Source organism: Rhinopithecus bieti, unplaced genomic scaffold, assembly GCF_001698545.2.
Source record: "Rhinopithecus bieti isolate Rb0 unplaced genomic scaffold, ASM169854v2 scaffold_2453, whole genome shotgun sequence".
Taxonomy (NCBI): Eukaryota; Metazoa; Chordata; class Mammalia; order Primates; family Cercopithecidae; genus Rhinopithecus; species Rhinopithecus bieti.
Window position 1 is genome coordinate 3,528,338 of NW_016804447.1, and position 11,509 is coordinate 3,539,846.

Genomic DNA, 11,509 nt, shown 5'->3' on the forward strand with positions numbered 1-11,509 from the left:
ACTCAAAAAGAAAAAAAAAAGGTCTCATGGCACCTGTGGTAAATGTTTGCTTTGAATAAAATTTCTAGATCTGCATGAAACCTCACATAATATCACTATTGCTTCTCTTTTTTTTTTTTTTTTTAGAGACGGAGTCTCACTCTGTCGCCCAGGCTGGAGTGCAGTGGCCGGATCTCAGCTCACTGCAAGCTCTGCCTCCCGGGTTTATGCTATTCTCCTGCCTCAGCCTCCCGAGTAGCTGGGACTACAGGCGCCCACCACCTCGCCCGGCTAGTTTTGTATTTTTTAGTAGAGACAGGGTTTCACCATGTTAGCCAGGATGGTCTTGATCTCCTGACCTCGTGATCCGCCCGTCTCGGCCTCCCAAAGTGCTGGGATTACAGGCTTGAGCCACCGCGCCCGGCCGACTATTGCTTTTCAAAGTATAGTTCCTTACTTTTATTTTTTCATTCATTCGCTTCCTCTTTCCCCCACAATCTTATCCCACCATTTTTAATCAAGTGGCCAGAATTATCTGGTTATTTTTAATTGGGAGCTTTGACAGGGATTCTTTCTTAATCCCAGAGATTTCTGCCTCCTTTTTAGCTTTTGCTTAGACTCTCAAGAGTGGGAGAGAATCATATCTGATAGTGATGTGGACCCAGCGTTAACATGCCAAAAGTATTCAATTTTTATGCAGCAAAAGGAAGAAACTTAGACTAGATAGCTACAGTAAGTTTCAAAATGGAAAGAGACATTCTTACTTCTCAGGCTGGGGAGCATGGGTGGGGTAGAATTCATGGTGAAATGTATTTGAGAAAGTACCTTTTCATCTATCTTTGATAAGGAAAGTGAAACCAGAGAAATATTCATTTTTATGTCTTAACACCAGGGACTTTCTGTAATGCAGGAATAGGACAGATACTTGCCAGCACCTTAAAAAAAGTTAAGTGTTCCCATGATGTTTAAGTGACTGTATGATAAAGTTAATGTACCCTTGTTTTTCTCTTCAGTCACATATACAAAAGACCAGGGGCTCTAAGTGATAACAAGTCTCTGTACTGTAATCTCAGATTTTGTAAGGAATAGGCATTCGAGATAACTGAATTTCCCAGGTATTTATATATCAGCAAGAAAACTTTTTGTTTTCAACACTTGTCTGTTAGCTTGCCTAGCCATATGTCCTACCAAAACATTGAGCACCTTGCTGAACCTGTTTATTATACTGAACAGCAATTCTTATTCTATATTTATTGATATACAGTTTTTTAAAAAATCAGACTTATATTTTGAAGTTCAGATCTTACTATAAGCCTGTTTATTATGATTTGCCATTATCTCTAAAAGGAAGAAGATGTGTGGGGGTGGGGCAGAAACCCTGCCGAATTTTCCAGAAATCAAAGTTGTGCTGACTCCTATGGCATGCAATAACCAGAAAACAAATAAAAATTGGTCAGGAAAACAATTGCCAAAAATCAGGTTGACTGACATTATAATAGAGTACCCAAGAATGCCAAATTATAGTTATGTATTTGGGGAGAGATAAGTCTAGAAGGATTTTGGATTTCACTCAACTGTTTGAATGGAATGTTCTTTCCCCAGATATCTCCTGAGCTGATTCTCTGGTCTCCAAGTTTCTGCTTAATTGTCACCTTATCAGTTGAGGCCTTCCCTGACTATTTTACTTAAAATAATTCTACTCCAGCAACTCCCTCCCTCTCTCCTTTTTCAGACAAGCCCATGCACAATTTTGCACAACTCCAGGAAGTAACACTCACAGAACCAACACAGCAGCTCTGATCCTCAGCACCTGTCACCATCTAATACAGCATACACTTTCTTTGTTTACCTCTCTGAGGGCAGGGATTTTTGTTTGGTTCACTGCTATGTCTCCAAGTGCCCAGAACAATGCTGGGTGCATAGTAGGTGCTAAATAAATATTTATAAATGAACAATCTGTTAATCTAATGTTGGCATCTTCTAAAGCCCTGGTCCAAGAGTTGTCCCTGACTTTAATATCTTCCTGTCTAATGGAAAAATCAGAATGAGTACAAACAATTACAATGCAATAGGATCAGAAAAGAAACTAATGCTTGAGGAGGTGATATGTATTGGTTAGAATCTAGTGCTTGATTTTACACAAATCTGGATGCTAGCCCCAAGTTGGTCCATAGCTGTGTGACCTTGGGCAAGTGATATAACATCTCCGTATCATAACATCCTCAAATGACAGATGACTATAACAGCAAATGTCTACACTTACAGGCTTGTGATGAGGAGTCAGTGAGGGGATGCACAAAGGTATTTAGCACAGTCCCGGCACTCAGGAAGGCTGCAGGAAGTGTCTGAGGCATCAGGACAGAATTTTACAGAAGCAGAGCAGCAGAACAGGGGGTCAAAAGCTGCCTGGTGGCACTGGGACGGCTTGCCAGGAAGTCAGGAAGAGGACCGAGGTAGGAATGAAGGAAAAATTGTCCTCAATATGCATAGAATTAAATGTCACATTGACTAGTCCTGTGCTTAATGAGCGAAATTTCCTTTTTAAAATGAGGAACAAACCGACTAGTGAAATGAATGTGTAATCAGAGTAGCAGCTTCTCCAGTTGAAAATGGGTTATTAAAAAGTCTTTCCACTGACCAAATCTGGCTTTAACCCATGTTATATCTTCACTGATTTGCCATTCTTTCTAAAATGGAGTATAGAGGGAAAAAAAGGCAAAAAGCCCACTGGTACTGAAATATTATGTATTACGGTACTGAAATATTATGTATTACTGTACTGAAAAAGAAATGCCTAAAAACCACCACCACAGCCCACCAGTGCTTTGACAGCAGAGGTTCTGCTAAGCAGAACAGATTGACTCTGTCAGGAAAAAAAATAGTTAATTCAAGATCTGGTCCCAAATCAGGTTCCAAACGAGAACTTGAAAACTACAGGGGAAAAAAGGAGTAAGCTCCCTTTTCAATCACTATCCCTCAGTAGATCCCAAACTCATTAAGAACAGTGTTTTTAGGACAAGTCTTTGTCTCTGATTCAAGAATCTTTCAAGACAGTGACACATAACCCTTAAATTGAATCAATTTCACAACGAATTGCACTGTAACTTGGGTCAATATTCTAACTGCTCTCTGGCAACTGATGTTGAGAATTTTGAGAGGAAAAGAAGTACTCAAGGCTAGGGACTCAGCTATATAATACTGGCTTGACACTTGTCCTACCTTCTTATTTTCATAACTCACTATAGAGTGACATAAACAGGCTGAAACGAAAAACAGGGGAGGAGAGAAAGGTATTATGTAAATGTGACATCACAATCTTTTTTGATTGATCAAGATTCTAACGCTTAGGCCTAATAATAAACAGGCAATCCTTAGTAAGTTTATGAGTCAGTGATGGGGATATGACTCAGATTTTACTTTAGGGACAAAAAACCCATAGCAAATTGGTCAGGGATGTACTATATTACTAACCACTAAATCATAACTAGTCGAAAGGCAACGGTTTCTTCTGAAGACAATTGGCTTCACGTTTAAAGTAACCACTGCCGCATGTTTAGGAAGCAAAAATAAAGTTATAAAAGGAGAGGGAAAACAACTTATTTCTAATTTGAGACCTGGCTGCACAGCCATATTTCTTAATCAAACTTCAAGTGTCCCAAAAGGGAATTTTCTGGGGTGGCAAAAATATTCTATCTCTTGATCAAGGTGTAGATTACATGGGTGTGCACAATTCCCTGAACTCTTTGCATATTATACAAATTTTTACATCAACTTAAAGAAAATAATTTAAGCGGCCCATACTTTGGACGTCATTGTCCAGGAGGTACTTAAACTCAAAATGTAAACCTAAAATGAAACTATTTTTTAAATCCTATTAGGCCAGGTGCAGTGGCTCATGCTTGTAATCCCAGCACTTTGGGAGGCTGAGGCAGGTGGATCACTTGAGGTCAGGAGTTCGAGACCAGCCTGACCAACATGGTGAAACCCGTCTCTACTAAAAATACAAAAACTAACCAGGTGTGGTGTCTGTAATCCCTGCTACTTGGGACGTTGAGGCAGGAGAATCACTTGAACCCGGGAGGTGGAAGTTGCAATGAGCCGAGATCGCGCCACTGCACTCCAGCCTGGGCACTCCAGCCTGGGCACTCCAGCCTGGACACTCCAGCCTGGACAACAGAGTGAGATTCCATCTCAAAAAAAAAAAAAAAAAAAGAAGAAATCCTATTTAAATAAAATCCTTTGCAAAATGACAAGTGCATAATTTAAAATGTAGAAAATATTCAAGATCTGTTTGAATTGTGCTGTTTCATACACCATGAAAGTGAGTCTAATCTAGTAGCTCACAATAAAATCCATCTTTTTATGCCAAACTTTTAAAACATAAAAGGGTCACTAATATCTATATAAGAAAAAAAAAATCAATCTAGCCATTTGGAAAACCCAGCCTTTGAGTTCCATTTGGATCCTTTTGGATTAACTCCCTGACACTTTCATAGGAAGTAAACACACTGCTGGCTGCCAAGCCTTTAAAAAGAGATAATACTGTTAACAAGGCCTATAAAAGCGAGGTGACCATATGTCCTGGCCGATGCTTATAGTCTGTGTTTAATAATTAATAGCACCCTCTTTTACTCTCAAGAATCATGGTTTGGTTGATAAAATTATTTTATCAACCAAAATGGTCACTCAATCTGTAAATGGTTATCAATCAAATGGTCAGTCTACCTGGAAAGCCCCATGATTTGGCCTCACTCCCATTAATTTCTCTCCACTCCAGTTGCACTGGTCTTTGTCCAGCCCCGCCCATTCACCATCATTCTTGAGCCAGATTTTGTGCATATTTCTCTCTCTGTCTTGCCTGCCTTCTCCACTTAAACCCCTACTCATTCTTCAGATCTCAGCTCAAGTGTCCCTTCCTGTGGGAAACCTTTCTATGACAGTCATATCTCTCTGTTAGAGCTCTCAGGACACCACTTCACTACTTCCCTTCTCCTTAGCATGTCTCAGATCCAGCCCAACATTTGTTGGATAACCCTCTCTCTGCTACTAGGTTCCATGCTCATTGAGGGCAAGGACAGTGACTATTTTTGCAACCCTAATGCTTACCACAGTACTTGGCACATGGAGGGATTCAACAAGTATGTGTTTAATAAATGAATGTACGAGATACAGGTGATAGACACAAGACAAAACACCGTTTGTATATTAATGACCAGAAAATATCTTAGGAAAGTTAAAAAATAACTGACAGCCTTAAAGGGTAGTAGAAAAAAATGCAAGAATCTGAGAGTCAGGGAAAAAGAGCTTGGATCTAGTGATATTACCTAAGAGCTCCATCTTTAACTGTAACAGTGACTACTGGCTTGAGAGAGGTAACTATTCCTGATAACACCGGTCACCTAACCCTTGTTTCAATGGGTTCCAAACTCTTATTCTTACATCACAATCTTAAATATGATAAGGGCACACTGACTGATTTATAAGGCTACACACAACTCCAAGCATGGCCTCAGCTACACATGAGCTTTAAGATGCAAAACTTCTGAAAGGGTCAGAGGCTGATTTTCCCTAAAGTCTCTTCAGGTTCTTTTAAGAATGGGTCCTTTGTTTCCTATAGGATTGCAAAATAAGTTAGCACAAAGCTCTGCTGGCTATCTACTTCCCTGATGTAAACCATAATGCTATACAAGCCCAACACCAAGCTATTCAATGAGGATATCTGCACACAGAAAAGGCAACTTGAGTATAAACTAAAAGAATCAATGATCACTGACTCATTTATGACTGGCTAGGGGAAATCAATTACATTATTAGTGATTCAGACAAGCATTGCATCGGGTTACATCACAAGAAGAAACTCAAATCCAAACTGACAATTTATGAAAAGGCTGTTTTTCTTTGCAGTAAAGGAAATACACCACTCTAGATTAAGAAGAGATTGAGAACCACTGAGTTCTGTTTAAAAATCACTGATTGAAAATCTCTTGCAAAAGCATGACCACATACAAATGGTCTGAAGGACTAAAAACCCTGGGAAAAGTCAACTTCATATAGCAAAGGGTTGTTGTGAGGATTAAAAAACATAATGGAAGCAAACATGCTTTGTAGAGGGCTATATTGCTATATACGTTTAGTTGCATTACTCCATCTCTCAACTTAAGGTGTCTTCAATATAGACAAAGGATCTGAAGGACTCTTTTTTACTGAGAAAATAGCTCTGAAAACCACAATGTTAAGCACACAGCTCAGGAAAGCTCTATAAAATAAGAGGCAAGGCCTGGGTTGTCTATTTCCATCCTTCACAATGGAAGAGCAGTTCATTTTCCTTCCTGTATTACTGTATTTCAAAAATGCAAGTACATTTCTTGCAGCTATAGGCTTAAGCAATCTTTCAAGAAACTCCTAACAATCATACTGTGATCAAATTGTTAAAACATACACACACACACACACACACACACACACACACACACACACAAGAAAACAATCAGCTATATTTTGTTGGCCTCCATGATAGAGTATTCAAATTCCAAACATTCACTAGCTATATGATTTCATGTTTACCTTGACAACAAATGACTTGTCTCCATTATTACACATGGAATGATGGGCTCAGGGAGGCTAAGCAACTGGTCCAAAGTCACAAGTTGGTACAAGTCAAGATTGCAACTTATTGGTATGAGTCCCAGATTAATATTCTTTATGTTAAATTCCAACTGCCTCTCAAAGAAAGGAGCCTAATTGTAGACTGCTATATGCCTCCTGAACATAGAGAGTGAACGAGTTTCAAGGCTGAAAATAACCAAAGATGGCCAACTGACAATGAGAGGTTAAAATACATGTTCCAACAGTGTAAAGGAAGGTAGATAAATCATGCATCACAATATAACAATAGTTAAGAGCTTGGATTCTGTGATCAGAAAAGCCTGAATTCAAATTGTGAATTAGCTGTTTACTAGCTGTCTGGCTTTAGGGCAAATTACTTAAGCTCTCTAAGCCTCAGTCTTCTATCCATAAAATGAAGATTAAAAAATACTGACCTACTTGCCAACCTCATCCAGTTGTTGGAAGGTCAAATAAGAATATATATTGATAACTTGAAGACTCCCATAATTTGTGGGAAATACAACTCCATTTATTCTATTGACTTGAGGGGACAAAATTGCCATAAATCAAGACAACTACTAGAAAGTGTACTCAAATCTGCTCATAATGCAATTGTCAAGTCTAAACATTTTACAGCTTATGGTCATTTATGGAATCTTCTCAAATAAATTCCAATTTGTTAGTCATCTTTTCCTTCAAAAATTTAGGGATGCCTCAGAACAAGAGAGAAAAGATACAGGGCCTTTCTGGCTAAGCCATAACTACTAAAAATAATTAAATCACCCATTTACAACTTTGATAATTCAGTTCTCTTACAACCATGCATATCAATGTTACAAAGACCCTAAGATTTAAAAAAAAAAAAACTTCTGAGAAACAAAAATGTGAATTTCAACACACAGCAACACATAGTTGAATATATGGGAACAGATAGCTTTCAAATTGGTGTAACACAATTTGGGTATCTGTTGGCTGTAAAGGATGACTTAATTTTATTATTACAAAGACTTATGCAGATAAATTAAACTTATACAAGGCAATCCTCTTTGTCTTGCTGCAATAACTTGTCATTTTAAGACTTACCATTTAAAGAACATAATTATGAGTTATTTTGGGGAGAGCAAATATTCATCTACTTTAGTGAAAATCGAAAGAAATAGTCTCTAAACGTTTCTGATCACGCATCCTATCAACAAAATTTTTAGTGTATGTCAAATAGATGTATATTTGTTTAGAAAATGTGCCACATGCTTTTGCATGCACACATGAAAATAGATACAAAAATATTCTAAAAGAATGACAAAATAACTTTGGAGATGATCATCTAGAGAATCACTAAAAGTAAATGTACCCATGGGTGAAGTAACTCCTATCAATGTTACAGTTAGAAATTATACGTAGTGTTTGATGTAATATTCTCCAAATACAGGAATCTAACTGTAATGGTACTAATGTGATGTTACATGTCTGGCCTACACTTGGTCATTTTTCTACCACCAGGAATGGGGTCACAAATGGCCTTCACAACTTAAAGGTACAAGAAAAGAGGCTATAATCATCAAGTGGTTTATAACAGATACCTTAAAAAATATTCTCCCTTTAGAAAATACTGAGAGACATTTGCTTCCCATCCACACCTCCCCCAAGACCAGTTCCCATGAAGTTCCACCTGTACTACCACTTTCACCTGCATGTTCACAGAAACAAATTGCGTGCAGTCTCCCCGACAATTCATGAACTGCAGAATCCCTAGAGTAGTGATTCCTAAACTCTGCCGAGACTGTGCTGTGCAAACCTCTCTTCATATACACCTATGATCATAGCGAATGAATTTTACCACCAAACCTTGCAATTCCTTCTCAGTTTAGCTTCCCAGTTTTCATTTTCCCCATCCTTTGCCTTTTTATCCAACTCTAGATTCAAATCATTTCACCTCTGAGCATCAGTACTCTCCTCTAAGCATACGTGATTGCCAAAAGAACACTGCATCTTCAATACTAAAATGATAAATATCACGAAAAGGCTCATAAATAACAGTCAGAAGTTGAAGTCCATTTTTTTATTCCTATCTTGGACATACTGAGCAGTACGGAAAGTGATAAGCCAAGTTAAACCTGCAGTCAAAAAGAAACTGGTATCAATCATACTCCACAAAGTGTTGAGGAAATGGTATCAATCCTCAGGATTGATACAATCTAAGGCTTACTTGTTTAGGAGCATTTCAAAAATACAACACTAAACATCAGAAGAAAATGGACTATAGGGATAAATAAAGATCTATAGGCATAACCAGAAATCAGATCAAATAATGTACAGATTTCTCTATTTACAGTCCCATATATTAAATGACTTAAGGACTCAGTTAAGCAGCTCAGTCAGCTAGTAATACAAACTATCTTATTGTAAAAGATTTTGTGATACTGTTATATTATGCTCCAAATATGAAAATAAACCAGTTATATTTTGATAGCAGCCATATATAAAAGTTCAGTGGCAGAGACTGAGAGATGAGTCTAAAATATTTGCAGCCTGTATACCTTCAGATAAGAAATCTATTGTTTTAGACAATCCAAGATATACTTTTTTTTAAGACTTCTATGCATAGATAAAACTACTGACAAATGTTCTCCATGTAGCCTATCAAGAGCATTTTATCACATCATCTGAAATAGGGGTGAAAAGGGGAGATGAAATATCTTTAAACTTCAATATGCAAACTACAAGTTTAGTTATCATACCTCTCTTCTGTAAAGAGGAAGAAGAGAGTATCAGAAATGTTAAAAGTCACGCAGGGAAAAGTCCAATAGTAGATTTATTTGCTCCCAAGATTAAAGGGAGCCTGGAAACCTGTAGTCATTAAACACTAGCCATTGGGAATACCGCTTCCTTCCTTTTAACTTGAAGGCCAGTTTCATAATCTGCAACACCTATAGAAAACAAAATTAATTGCTTGCAATGTGTGAGTTATAATGACTTAAGGAAACTATTTGTGCAATGTACCAGAAAGCCACTTTCTGGTGGCCTTTCCAGTCTATTATTATAGAAATATTGTGAATAAGGGTAAGAACATGTGATTCCCATTCCAGATGACAAAGATAACAGCCGCATTATCCTGCGTGAACCAGGATAACTCTTGCTATACAATCCACTTGAAGCCTTGTTTCAACATTACAGAGGGAGGCACTACTTAAATTTGGAAAAAAGGAAATTTCAAAACTACCTGTTAAAACTTAGAAAGTAACATTCCTCAAACTTATTGCCAATCACAACTATGAATTCCTGGTGCCAACGGCAACAATAATTTTGAAAGCAGTCATCCTATCTTAAAAGAATTTGTAATAAAATATTTCAAAACACTCCCCAGGAACAGTGAACAAGAAATACATCACGAACAGCTACTGTACTCAGATATAGGTTCAGCTCAATTGTCTGGGGAAGGCTAAGGTTAAAGTCACAGGAAACAGCTGGTCTCAGAGTGATGTGTGCAAGCCTTTCAAAGAGAAACTTATAAACAGCTCCTCACAAGCCAGACATCACCTGAATTCTAAACATTTTTATTAACTGTTTCCATCATTTTCAAAGATTGAAAAAGTCTGATGTCAAGATCTTCAAAACAAATTTCCATTTTAAAAGGGCTTTACGATTTAAAAAAAAAAAAAAAAAAAGGTTGAGGTACTTAGTTTCAAAGGAGTTACCAGGTGAAATGTAGTTGGTAAACAATAGTAGTCAGCACTGGGGTAACACCCATTTAAAAACTACCCTACTGGGTGTTTTATTGTAATTCAAGTTTGAAATACCGAGGAGCTTTTTCACAGAATAGATTTAAAAATAAAACCATTAACAATTGGCAAGGGTAGTCCATGTGTTGTGGGTCTACGAATTCAAACTCTCGAGAATGGCAGGCCAATAATATCCACATTGTACTCTAAATACCTGCATATTCAGCGGCCTATTCCTGTGTTGCCTACAAATCAGAAAATTTAATCCTGCATGTAGAAGTAAATTCTTGAAGTTGAGATACTGATTTCTAGTAATTACTGATTTTAATTTAGACTGCGTATTTCCAGTGTCAACATGTTTACATATAGAGCAAAAAAAGGCCACTGTATGTTAACTGTGTACAGCAAAATTCAATTTTTCCACTTTCAATTTCCACTGAAAAACGCTGTTATCCTCTACAACGAAACAGCAAGTCTTTCTATTATATGGGGTAGTGGACTAACCTACACTACAGCATTATCAAGGTTCACTTAGGTTCTTAGTATTTATCTGAAATAAAAGTCTGAAAATGAGGAATCGAGGAAGTCAGCATTTCAACTTTTGAGAATAAAAGTTCATAAACGTACCTTTTGTTGAATTCCAGCTTACGTGATTTTTATGTAAATCTTGCAAGTGATGAAAAGCAAAAAGCAACCAATCTCTCTGTAGTGTTTAGCCTGTTCTTTAAGACTATGGGTCACCTGCCCTGGGAAATTTCTAATTGAACAAGGAATCCATGGGGCAAAGTAATTGTTTTTTCAAAGGTGGGTCAGAATGGAACATTTCTATCTTCACTTCAACAGGGAAGCAATGAAATGTAATCCTTTTGAGTTATCACATTTTTGGTAGATGCTACCGTGGTCTCTCATCCTTATTTCATGAGATCCTTAGCCTGTGAATGTGTCCATGTTTTGACTTTAGAATTTTTAAAGCATGTTATTCCTGTGTTGCCTCTAACACCTAAATATGTATATACAGAGCATCTTAATTCCTCATCAAATGTTTTTTCAGCATGACCAGTGTGCAACTGATATTCACATAGTTTATAGAACCTGTCTTCTAAGAAAAAATACTTTTAGCTAAACCTCTATAATCATGACAAGAGATTGATTAAAATGCCAAGATAAGAAACAATTTATTATAGAGAGAAGAAAATTTCTCATCC

The 11,509-nt window shown here is 37.4% G+C and overlaps 1 long non-coding RNA gene across 2 annotated transcripts in view; it reads right to left on the reverse strand.

The window, feature by feature from the left end:
* Window positions 1–11,478, reverse strand: part of LOC108527223 (uncharacterized) — a 161,449-nt gene extending 149,971 nt beyond the window's left edge. For both annotated transcript variants that reach the window (XR_001884748.1, XR_001884747.1), the window contains exon 1: window positions 10,932–11,478. This is a non-coding gene — a long non-coding RNA (uncharacterized LOC108527223). The remainder of the gene's footprint in view (window positions 1–10,931) is intronic.
* Window positions 11,479–11,509: the final 31 nt, after the last annotated feature.